The following is a 13,586-nucleotide window of genomic DNA, read 5'->3' as shown; positions in this document are numbered from 1 at the left end:
GGATTCCTGGGAACTGGAATTACATGTGGTTGTGGGTTGCTTTACAGGTGCTGGGAACTGGTCTTGGGTCCTCTACCAGAACAGTATGTGTTCTTAACTGCTAAGCCATCTCTACAGCCTCTGAATTTCTCTATTAAAGGGAACCTTTGGCCAAGTGAAACAAGTTTCTGTTACATTAGAAACATTTTCTAGCAATGATTTGACATGTTCCCTTCGGTTCTTCCAGAAGCCTTTTTGACAGCAGCCTCTTCAAATGAGCCGACATTAGAAAGACAGTGCTGGAGGGGAAAGAGGAGTGTCATTAAACTTGACAGCAATGAACAGTTTAAAGAGGCCTTTTTACCCAAGTTTGTCTTCTTAGAAACTCAGCTGCGACTTAGGGCATAATCTTTTCCTTATAATGGTTCTATTACCCTGTTGTCAAAATAATCTTTACCATCATGACACAGTCTTCCCTGAAGTACCTCTAGAATCATGCTATCAGACGACATCTGCACAGCACTCTCTGGGGATTCAGGGGCCAGGGAACTGATCTTGGCAGATGCTTGCTATGGAAAACTTATTTTTTAAGAAAAGAAATCCCCAAACCCCAACAGTCTAGGTTGGCTTAGATTCCTCTGTGGAGCGAGCCTGCCTATTTTAATAGGCTTTCAAAAGATGAGTGGTCATACTTGACTTCTTGAGGCATAGGACTATGACCCCAAATTTAGTAACACGGTGTCTTTCGGGTACTTAGGTGGACAAGGGCAACATTCCCCTCTGACCTGTGTCTTCCAATGTCTTACTCACAGATGGAATAGATTATTCCCTTAAAAAAATGTTCTGTGTGGGAGGAGTAGAGAAAGCCTGAAACCATAGGAGCAATAAAAACTCGATTATCCAGTCTAGTTCTGTCCTGTTCTTTGCAGCCAAAATCAGGAATCCAGGATAGCAGCTCATCTTGGCCATCTGGTCAACCTGTACTTGTTCTCTGGGATTTATCTGGGACAGAGTTTGTTCTACAATGCTTCTCACATTCCCTCTAGACAGGTTCTGTCTCTTTCTTGTAAGGAGTTATTTTGTGATGTCAAACTGTAGAAAGACATGCTCTCACACTGTGTGGTGATTGCTTTCATGTCTGACAACCCTGTGGCAACCAAATTCTGAGAACAGAAGCCTTCTGTTCATTTTACATATTCTTAGCACTAAGTATATACCTAGCTTAGTACATTTTTTGAGTGAGTGCATCAATAAGAAAAGAAAATAGCATGTACCAACATCAGAAGTTGAGAACTATTTAAAACCATTTGTTTTTTTCCCACTATCCTTTTTTATGCCTTTGTTTCTAGCTTCTCTTCTTCTGTAGCATCTCTTTAAAACAACCATCATTTTATAATAATCTCATAACTAGAAGTCAGGACATGAATCAAGATATAATTCATTGCTTAGGAAACAGAGAATTCAGCAGGAGTGGACCAATTTAGCAACGGAAACAGCCAAATTGGCTTCCCAGCAGTATCAGTTCCGACTGGAGCTTAGATCTTTCATTCTTCATGCCTTGACTCAGGCTGGAATGTCCATGAGGCTTCTTCATTGCATGTCAGGTACCTGGTTTACAAAGTTTGCAACATCTGGAACTGACTAGACACCGGGATTTTCTCAAGCGCAACCAGATTTCTTATGATACAGGTGTATCATGTTTTCAGTAAAGATATAGGTCTAAAATTACAGAGGAAGAAGAAGAGCTGTGGTCAGCCTCATTTCTTTATGGGGGAAAAACCCTCAAAGCCAGTTCCCGGACTGTTGTGGAATAGTCCTCTTCTATGCTATAAAGATTTGCCACTGAAATTGATTAAATAAAATACTGATTGATTAGTAGCCAGGCAGAAAGTATGGGTGGGGCAACCAAACTAAGAATGATGGGAAGGAGAAGGGTGGAATCAGGAGACACCAGTGACTGAGCAAACAGGACATATAATAAGCCATGAGCCCCATGGTAAAGCATAAATAGAAATATAGGCTAATGTAAGTATAGGAGTAAGTTAGTAATAAACCTGAGCTATCAGCTGAGCATTTATAAATAATTTTAAGGCTCTGTTTATTTGGGAGTTGCTTATGGGACAGAAACTTCTGCCTACACTGGACTGTTGATCTTATTTTTTCACTACTTTAAAATGGATAAGCTAAAGCTATTGGAACCAGATCTCAGTATAGTATCCAGAGAAACCTTGACTCTGTGGCCTTTAGGAGTTTGTTTGTTTGTTTGTTTGGAGAGAGGGTCTTAGTGTGTAGCCAAACTTGTGATCCTCACTACTCGGCCTTCCTAGTGTTGGAGTTACATGTATGTGCCACCAAGCCCAGCAGCCTTTGGGTTTTTAATAGATAGAAAGCCCATGGGTTCACAGTTGACTTGAGAAGTAATTACAATCAATTAATTCTGTATCATAATGCCTCCTTACACATTGACTGAAACTGAAAATAGTAGTAGAGGAAGAACCTCAGCCTTACACACTAGGAACCTTGCATTTTCTTGGTTATTCTAGCCATAGAGAAATCTGTGGTTTATAGTAGGAGAGGAAAAACCTCAGCCTTACACACTAAGAACCTGCATTTTCCTGGTTATTCTAGCCTAGAGAAATCTGTGGTCTATAGTAGGAGAGGAAAAACCTCAGCCTTACACACTAAGAACCTGCATTTTCCTGGTTATTCTAGCCATAGAGAAATCTGTGATCTATAGTAGGAGAGGAAAAACCTCAGCCTTACACACTAGGAACCTTGCATTTTCCTGGTTATTCTAGCCATAGAGAAATCTGTGATCTATAGTTTGAGCAGATGAGGACTCCTACAGAGAAAGAAGCCATTACAGAAGACATTATCATGTCTTCTAGATGAAATTATCATGCTGCTTTTAACTAGCAGCTGCCAAATAGACATATACTGAGTGCAAAACCATATCCAAGACAGTCACCTACAGTGGTGATAGGTCAGATTCTCAGGCAAACCTCCCCTGGGCCAGCGACATGCTAAACCCATCATACGAAGGTAGTAGAATGACGGTGTCATTCACTGTTGTGTGTTTTTGCAACAAAGTATGCAAGGTCTCTGTGCCCTTCTCCAGAAGTGTCAGGAAAAGCCTACAACATCTGTCAACCCTGCATAGTGTTCCTTTGAGTCAGAAAATCATGCTTTGCTGGCATTTTGTTTCTATAAAATAAATGGAAAAATCTGACCCTCAGAGCTCTGAATGAGGTGAGAACCGTGATGAGTCAGTGTTGGTGTTGAGTGTCTTAGATGGAGCAAAGGAATAAGAGGAATAGTTAGAAAAATACGCATTCTAACTGGTTCCATAGTGTGCTTGACCAAGGCTATGCAGAAAGTAAACAATGCTAGTTCTAAGGCTCAGCACCAGTTAATTGTAATTAAGAAGTAATTTGTAATGATTTAGGTTAATTATAGGCCCTTACCCTTATGCTCTAGGCTGGAATAAATGCGTTTTGGAACCATTAATGCAACCTGAAGCAAAGGATATGTCAACAATACTTAGCTTTATTGAAGTTTTTGTTATCTTACAGTTTCATATTTTTAAAAGATGACTTACACAAAATGAATAGACATGACTGAAAGATTGTGGGAAGGGGGGTGCTGTGGCATAATCCTTACACTGTGAATATGTATTACTCTCAATGGTTAATAATAAAGCTGATTGGCCTATAGCAAGGCAGGATAAAGTTAGGAGGGACAATCAAACTGAGGACTCGGATGAAGAAGGGTGCACTCTAGAGTGACGTGAGCCAGCTGCCTGATAAGCAAGATACTAGAACAGGTAAGGGTTAATTTAAATGTAAGAACTAGTTAGTAATAAACCTGAGCTATTGACCAGGCAGTTTGTATTCTGTGTGTTTATTTGGGACAGGAAAACTCTGCCTCCATTTATGAAGCAGAGGGTCAGTGGGAATGGGAGGTAGGCGCAAAGAATGTGGCACTAAAGAAAAGTGACTTCAGCTGTTGTCCAGGTTGTTAAGTTTGGACGCTATGGCAAAGTGCTTCCCCGTTCATTTCCTTCCGCCCTTCCAGATATCTGTCAGGCTTCTGGACATTGTCTGGCCTACTTGTGAAAGAAAATAAAGCTATAAGCACACCCTGGAATGTTTCTCCCGTCTATTGGTCAAAAGACCCAAATTCCATCTAGGTCAGAGAACAGCTCTGCCCTTTGTCCTGCCATCATCACGCATTGCTGAAGAAGAATCAGGACTCGGGACAGGTATGAGAAGCAGATCTGACACCACCAAGCTGCACTGTGCCACTGGGCTCAAGAGATCAGCCACACACCGAAAAAGAAAAGGGAAATAGATATGATAGCCAATTAAAAGAGATGACAAGATAACTTCTATTAAAGATTAATAATACTGTATTTAGCTTCTTACAGAAGTAAAAACATCAGCTGTAAAAAGTTAAGAAATCGCCTAAAGATAGAAATAAAACCCCCTCCCAAGAGACCTCTGTTATTAGCGTTTTATGGCATACTTCTCTAAGAGTCAATAAAGTGTTTCAATGATTTAAAAGCAAAATTGTGCTACCTATATAGTTTCTCTGCTTTGCTTTCTTAACATTTTTCCTCTCACTTGTGTGTGTGTGATTTGTAATGACTTCACAATAGGCCTTCATCCATCCGTGAATATTCATCAGGGGCCTGCTAGTCTGCAGGCAACGAGCTCAAAACTGAGATATTTCAGTTAGCAAAATAGAGACTTTGGCCTTCCGGGGTTGGTATTTAAGTAGAGAGAAACCTTAAAAAGTAATAATAAATGAACATGCCAGCTAACAGGGCAGCATTTCCTGAAGAAGACCAGAGAGTCTCTATTAAGCTATGTGGCTACATTATATCCCTTGACTTCAAAATATTAATGTTGAAGTCCTGACACTTGGTTCCTCAAAATATGACTACATTTGGGGATAAAGTATTTTGTTGTTGTTGTTGTTGTTGGCTTTTGTTTAGAGACAAGGTTTCTCTGTATCATCCTGGTTAGCCTGGAACTTAACCATCCTTCCTCTTCAGTACTGCCGTCACTGGAATAAGGCAGTTTGCCCACCTTGGAAACGGCCTTTGTGGATACAATGGCTGAACTAAGATCAGTGAGTCCAGCACTGATCTAGTAAAGGAATGGCGTCCCTATGAGAAAAGGAAGTTGGTCTACTAACACATACCAAGCAGCCCATGTAAAGATGCCATCTAGAAGCCAAGGGCAGAGACCTGACACTGACCTTTCCTCCACAGCCCTCAATAGAAATAAGTCCTACCCACACCTTGGTCTTGGCCTGCAGCCTCCAGAACTGTTCAAGTTTGTTTGTTTTTAAAGATTTGCTTGTTTACTATGTATACAGTATTCTTTCTGCACGTCCGTCTGCAGGCAGAGGTCACCAGATCTCATTACAGATGGTTGTGAGCCACCATGTGGTTGCTGGGAATTGAACTCAGGACCTTTGGAAGAGCAGCCAGTGCTCTTAATCACTGAGCCATCTCTCCAGCCAAGCCCCAAGTTTGTTGTCACGGGTTACGGCAGCACACGCGGACTGACAGGCATGAGTAAAGAGGCTGCCGGCTGGTGAGTGACTCGGGGGTGCACTGAAAGGCAAGCAGAGTTTGGTACTTTGCCTTAGGGCAGACGAGGGACCCCTCCGAGATGCCTGGGAGGATGGCAAGAGATGGATTTGGAAGAGGCTGCAGGTTCTAGTAGGAGCCTCAGACTCCTGGCTTTCAGAAAGGACTTCAGAATATATTTTTGAGAAATAGAAGTTGCTGGAGAGCCAAAGGCATGGCTCTGGTACTTGTGTTGGAGCACAAACTAATGTATCAAAAGGCTGTGACCTTGTCAATCAATTAAAATATCTACCATTTCTAACGAGAGGGAGGAGAGGCTTCTGGAATTTAGTACCCTGGCTCTAGATACCACCATTGTTCCTCTCCGCCATCTTTCTCCCCAGTCCAAGAAATCAAGTCATCATTTTAAGCCAGCCTCAGGTCCTTCTGGAAGCTCTACAGAGAGCCCCGTGGAGCGTCTCTTTACCTCATTTTAAGGTCAACTGGATGGATCCCCTTTTCCTTCTATCCTTCTTCCTGGGCCGAGTTTGCTCCAGGCTCCCAGTCCTCAGGCCTGTTTAGCTTGCTGGCACCAACTGCCAAGTGCTGAGTTTCCACTGCTCATTGGGGCTCACTCCTCCCCACACCAAACTCCTGCCTTAGCCTTACAGGGGCTCCACTGAAATCTGCACACCCGACCAGGGAAGTGGACAGTCTCTCAGCAGTCTAGTTAAGAACAAAATCACAAGAGATCCACCAGTAATGAGGAGGCACGGCTCTGAACCCAGCTTTGACCAACATGCTTCTCTCTTGCTAGTCTCTAGCCCCTCTTAGGTTACTGAAGGGCTCTTTGTTTTTCTATTTTTCATGTTTGGTCATTGGGAGTGGGCAGGTATGTGCACTGAAAAACAGCTGTTGTGGAGATCAGAAGGCACCTAGTGGGAGTTGGTTCTCTCCTTCCAGCACATGGTTTAAGGGAATCCAACAACTCAGGTTATTGGGCTCAGCAAACAATCCTACTGAGTCATCATCTCTCCATTACATGAGGAGCAATTTATGGAACAGTCCCTCCCCAGTGACTTCCTCTAGCTGCATAAGTACCTATTTGTGTTCCCTTCTGCTAAATCCTTTGTCTTCACTGATTTTGACTTTATTCATTGAAAACAATTGATCAAACTCAAGGTCTGTAGCTTGGAAAAATAAAAAGAGAGCCAGTTCAGTCCAGGCTCTTGGGCTGATTCACAGCCGTGGTCCCCAGTAGCTTTGTATATAAACTGAACTTTTTTTTCGAGCAAATGCCCTAAAGCACTGGTGATGGTTAATAGAATCATTGAAGAGAAAGACCTCTAAGAGCCTTGAGGGAGTGATGTTAGCTGATGTGGAAGACTCACCTTCAATGTGGTGGAACCATTCCATGGGCTGGGGCCCAAGAAAAAGGAAGCAGAGCACAGCGTTAATCACTTCCTTCCTGACTTTGGACATGTGACCAGCAGCCTCCCGCTCCTGCGCTCATACTTTCCCACCATGATGAATTATGTGCCCTGGACCTGTAAATCACAATGCAGCTTCCTTACCTTCAGTGGCTTGCCCGGTATGTCACAGTAGTGACACAAGTAGATGAAACCAGCCAGGGTCACAGAGAGCTCAGTACACGGGGTCATCCTAAGAGAGGAACAGCTTTTCATAAAGAGGACAGCACCATCGACGTGAGCTCTGCATCACTGTTAGACCTCATCTGCTGTGACCCATAAGTCAGCTGTGTTTGTTTTTTAACTCCAGTAAATCCCCTTCATCACCTGGGAAACGCTTTGGACTGAACGTATATTGGAATTGTTGTTAAATACATTGTCAATAGGCCACAAATTTTATAGCTCTGTTTTGGCTTTCTCTTCTCTTGCCCTGGGTTTTTTATTGGTATGGAAATGGCAATGCCTCTCCTGACCTCTGAAAGGCCCAATGAAAACATAAAACCACAGCAAGACAGCGAAGTCTAGTCATTTAGCACTGAGGGTCTCATCGTGTTACTTAGAAAAAGAAAATGCTATCCGGAAGGACCCAGAGACACGCATGTTCTTCCCAGATCAAGCAGTTTCCAAAATTCTACATTTTTAGTTCAAATGAGACAGCAGGGAATTTGCTGGACTAGAAAATTTGAGCAAAAGCAAAAACAAGTTTGAAAATGTAAACCACCATCTTGTAGGTTGCACATAATATTCAGACATGTCCCAGGGGTGAAATAAAGAAAGTAAGGGATTTTTTTTTTTAACTCTACAGAGTCATCTCAAATTCAGGCAACTAGACGACACACAAAAGATCCACACGGCTTGCTGAATATCTTCCCAGATTCTTATGCTTCTTGTCTTCAGCCGTCCCTGTGCGCCTTATTAAGGATGGCTGTAGGCCTGTAGTTTAACCCTGCATTGCTAGCCCAACACCGACACACCACACACTCTGCATGGAAATGAAAACATTTATGTAATGTCTTAGCAACACTTGTCTGTAGTAACGGTGTCACCGGAACTCGGAGGACTGTGACACCCTCTCCTCTGTTGTTTTAAATTCCCGATGATGTCGAATATATTTGTGTCAACAGATATTGTTCCAAAATACCAGCATTTAGTTTAGCTGTATAGCAAGACATTTCTTAAAAGGCTAATCAGTTTAATCAATTTTTTTTAAAAAAATTGTGTTTGTAACCCTTGTCAGTTCAGGTTTTTGTCAGTCATATGTGAAAATCCCTGTTTTAGTCAACTCTTGATCTAATCTAATTATTAGAACTAAATCACTGCTATGAGAAATGCAATCTGGTACAGTGTGACTCACTTTTCTCTTTTGGGGTAGTGCTGTGGGTCAAGCCCAGGGCCTCTCGCATGCACAGCGTACGCTGTGCCATGGGCTCTATGCACAGCCCCTACTCAGCGCAGTAAGCACTGATAATCATAGTAAGAATAATTACTAAACTTGTATTATTATCTAACTGAGTACCTAAGTATTTTTAGAATATATTTTTATTATTTGAGACTTTCATACAAGCATTTAATGTATTTTCATTATATTCATCTACAGCTCCTCTCCCTAACAGCTCTGAGATTCCCTCCCAACTCCTTCAACCTTCATCCCTTCCTCCTCAACCCCTTCAACTTTGTGTCCCCACCCCCTCTCTCTTTTTAAATAATCCTCCAAGCCCAGTTTGTGCTGCCCCTGTATCATGGGGTGGGGCCTCCCACTGGAGTGTGATTCACCTATCAGGGACCACACCCTTCAAACCATCTCTCCCTTCTCTCGAAGCTATTGCTGTCAGAGGCTCCTCTGTTAGAGGTGGGGGCTCTTGTGCTCCTCTCTGCTGTGTGCTCAAATGTCGATACAGGTCTGGTGCAGGCACACATTGCCTGGGAGTTCAGTGGGCCGGGTGTCTAGAAGATACCTTTTCACTCCGACCCTTTCAAACCTCTGGTTTCTGTCCTCTCTCCTACAGTGGTGCCTGAGCCTTGGTGGATGGTGGTGATATATGTCCCATCTATAGCTGAGCATCTACTGACACGTATCTGCACTTTGGCCAGCTGTTCGTTTCTGCATTAATCTCCATCCACTGTGCAAAACAACTCCTCTGATGAAGTCTGACAGCAGCACGAATCTGTGGGAAGAGAGAGAAGAATGTAGAGGCCAGTTTGATGCTACTGTCTAGTTAGCAAAATAATAGTAGTCAATTCACCTCTTGGGTCTCTGAGCTCCCCAACCAGGGATCCTTGGCAAGATTTACAGTACCAGGCATGCATTTCCTCCTGCGGGCCTGAAGCTCAACCAGAAAGTTATTGTTACCATTGTGTCTCAGGGCTTCCATTGCTATGAAGCGACACCAGGACCACACATTTTCTTTCAAACCACCACACTCCATAACATTCATGCCACTAGTGTGCACATGGGTATAGCTTGCCGTGGTGATGTTTATTATAGCTCACAGGCTTCAGAGTTGGGTAAGACTGTTGATTACTGCCCCCACCCCAGGAGCTTACACAGCATCTTCCAGTACTATGAAAGCTAACACAGTAGGAAGAAGGCTTTCTTGGTCAGTATCAACTTGACCTCTCCATGTCATGACCAAAGTGTGTAATGCCTTCAGCTGCAGGGCCTTAACATCAAGTTCTGCTGGGCACCCGAGAGCAATGGCGCTACCTTTTGAGACTGCCGTGTATAAGCTTCCCAACAGATTCCCAGTTGGCCATCACAATGCTGAGATTTGTGCTGAGAACTTGTGTCAAGTTCTTTGTCTGTAAATATCTCACTTCTCAAAGTTCTTCCATAAGACAATATTCTCCTTAGTCTCATTTTATAGCCCCGGGGTTGAAGTGGGCTGCACAGGGTCACACATCTGTAAGCCTGGAGTCAGTCGTTGTAGACTTGGCCACCTTGGCTCCCTGCTCAGTGCTGGTAAACGGCTGCTCTACACTTCCTAGTCTTTATTGGAGATGCTGTTGTGCTCCAGGCACTGTCAGATGCTTGTCACTCACTGTGAACATCCTTTTTCAGGAGAGCTTTAACAAAGAAGTGCCCTAGAGAGCAAATTAAGTCAACATGTCATCCTTTGGTGTCTAACCAGTAAACTTGCTTTGCGATTTTTATAAAGTGCCATTTGCTCAGAACTTAGAGCTGGGATTCAACGCGTGGATTTGCATAAATTCCCAAGCCCATACTCTTTCTATCTGAGTTACTCTTCAGGAAGTTTCTGTGGCATCTAAGGGTGCACAAAGACTCCATGCGACAAGAACACACGTTGACAAAATCCAGTGAATATGGGGCAGCCACATACACCATGTGCCACACAGTGGGTCTAGCACTGGGCGTATCCTCTCAGCATCCTCGGCTTCCATGGTACTGGCCTCAGAAAGAAAGCTAAGGGAGACAGGGGAAGTGGGATCATTAAAAACCAGTCCTGATGGCAAGTATCATTCTTGGTGGTAGCAAATCTGACTTTTCAGAGGCTTGCCCAGGCTGGAAGACATGAGGTCAGGGCCTATCTCTGTGGTTTCTCTATTCTCTACCCATTTGTTTAGACAATAGTTAGAAAGCTCATGTGACAGGCAACCTGGAAGCTCCAGGAAAACTGCATGCAATGTGAAAACCAGCCTGTGGGTTTTCCTGTTTTCTTTCTGAGTTTCCTCTTTCTCGCCATTGTTTAGGGAATTAGTTGAGTTTTAAGCTGAAGTGATCAAGTTTTCTCAGGTGACTTTTTGATCCATGTTCATTGCTTTACTGTTGACAATAAACGTTTACAACCTTGGAGATGGCACCAGCCTGGTGTGGTGCTATGTATGAAATGTTTCCCCTCCAAAGGAGTTCCTCATTTTCCTGAACTGTCCACACGATTACCACTTTTGTTTCTTTAGAAAGGACTTCCTTCATACAATAAGCGATTGTCATTTGTGTTTTCTGAAGTCATTGCTGTCTGTTGCGTCGTTGAATGGAAATGCTTAGTTCACAATCAGGACTCCATGTGAATCGCACCCCCTAGGATTATTCAGGGTGCAAATATACACGACAGATAGTGCCTCAACTCGACACAGCTCGGAGTCTCAACTGAGGGCAGCTGTTGCCTCCATCAAATGGGCTTGCAGCTTCGTCTGTGGGGGAATTCTCTTGATTGTGGGTTGATGCAAGAGGGTCCAACCCACTTTGGGTGGTGTGACCCCTGAGCAGGTGGTCCTGGGTTGTGTAGGGAAGCTGGCTGAGGATGAGCCCGAGTGAGCAAGCCAGTAAGCGTGTTTCTACATGGGTCCTCCCTCTGCTCCTCCTTGTCTTCCTGCCTTCATCTCAGTGATGGGTTGAAACCAGGAAGTATAATCCCAATAAACTCTTTCCTCCTCACATTGCTTTTGGTCACGGCATTTGCCATAGCAACAAAGATCAAATTAGAACAGTGGCCCTGTAGAGTTCTGCACCAGAGTGAGATCTAAAGCCAAGAATTTAACAGGAGGGACTTTTGCTTTCTCTTTCTTCCCTGTTCCACTTGTATCTCTTTCTTTGTTTCTAAAATTTAGTACATAAAATTGTTTTACCTGATTTTGAAGAACCTGAACAGACGAGCCATATGATTTTTCTATGTGCACAAGACAAATGAGAAGATGGTGTTAACCCTGACACAGGCACAACATAATTTAGCTTCAGCTTCTTCAAAGTTAAAAAACCCCTTTTGCAAAGGGAAATTTTGCTCAAGTTTAGTTTCTGTGATCACAGACTACTGTTTTCTTGGTTGAAAATGGAATGAAGAGCTGGTGTTTGTGGAGATGCTCTCTTGGGTGTGTATTCATTGGTTTGATGAGCATTTTGGTAATTCAGTACAACTTTCAAATGTAAGTACTAAATTTTCTCAAATCCAGAATTAGAATTGGAAACAAGTCTAGGAGGTTGTCATTTGGTTCTCCTTACTGGCTTAGCGCACATATGTTCTTTTGATTGCACGCACCAAACAACGCTCTATCACCTTTGCACCTGACTAGCAAACATAGTTCATGAAAATTTTCAGTACCCAGCAAACCTTCATATTGTTGTCTTTGTTGTCATGGTTCCTTTAAGAACAATGTAAATAATAGTGGAATTCTCTGGTACTTGTTTTTTTTTAAATTTTTTGCTTTACTCAAACACTCAAGACACATGTTTGGCATGCGCACACACACACACACACACACACACACACGATTGTCTATAATTCATGTGATGTCTTTGATAATTAGAGAAAAAAGCAAAACTACAAGCACCTGGAGGAAAGCGACCTTGCAAACAATGCTTGCTCAGTAAACTTAACTGAATGTAAGTGAAATACAGTTGAATACTAGAATTAGAAAGTCTTGTCTCTTGACTTTAAAATGCCGTAAATACAGCCTAAGGACATAGAGAAAGGGCACAATTACTTGTTGCAGAGCTATTAGTAATGAAAATGATATGTAATTGGAGACTGCTGTATCCCATCCAGTCATGATACAGGCTCTTTTTAAATAATCACTTAGAGGCTTAATATTAATTACAAACTGTTTGGCCTCATGCTTATTATTAATTAACTCTTACAACTTAAATAACCATTTCTATTATTTTATATTTTACCACGAGGCTCATGGCTTGTTACCTATATCTTGCTTCCCTGGTGGCTGCTGGGGTTTCCCTCTACCCCCACCTACATTTATCCTGTTTCTCTTCTTAGGTTTCCTACCTGGCTCTATTCTGCCTGGCTATTGGCCAAATCAGCTTCTTTATTAAGCAGTGGTAATAAAACATATTTACAGAATACAGAGAGGCATCCCACATCAAATATACGAGCAATCCAATTCACAATAATGAGAATCATTAAATGAATATCATACCCATGAGGAAAGGCTATGCAACCATCGAGGCATATTTAGTTTTTAGCTTGCTTTTACGTTTGTGTATTTATGTAGGGAGTGTACATGTTCGTGTGGGTGTGCAGGTGAATGACGTGCTTGTGGAGGCTGGAGTTGGCCCCTGGGTTGGCCCCTGAGCTGATTTTCACCTGAGACAGGGTCTGTCATTGGACTGGAATTTTGCTTTTCTTTTACAGTGGTAAAAGATCATGACCAAGAGAACTTACTGAAAAAAGGGTTTATTTATGACTTATAGTTTCAGAGGGTTAGAGTTTATCACCGTCAGGGTGGGGAACATGGCAGCAGGCAGGCATGGCACTGGAGCAGCAGCTAAGAGCCCACACCCTGATCCACACACAGGGAGCAGAGTGTACTGGGGATGGCAAGCCTCAAACCCATCCTGCTGACACACCTCCTTCAACAAGGCCATGCCTCCTAATCCTTCCCAAACAGCCCCCAACTGAGGACCAGCTTTTCAAATGCCTGATCTCATTCAAGTCACAGCAAAAATGTTTATGCGTTCGCAATCTAATTAAAACTACCAAGTAGCTTTCTAATTATTTTGTTTATGTGCATGGGTATTTTGCCTAAATGTATGTTTGTGTAATATGTGTGTGGAGTGTGTGGGAGTCAGAAGAGAGCATTGGATGCTTTGGAGC

This window comes from Microtus pennsylvanicus, chromosome 17 (assembly GCF_037038515.1).
Source record: "Microtus pennsylvanicus isolate mMicPen1 chromosome 17, mMicPen1.hap1, whole genome shotgun sequence".
Taxonomy (NCBI): domain Eukaryota; kingdom Metazoa; phylum Chordata; class Mammalia; order Rodentia; family Cricetidae; genus Microtus; species Microtus pennsylvanicus.
Note: the sequence above shows the minus strand (reverse complement) of the source record.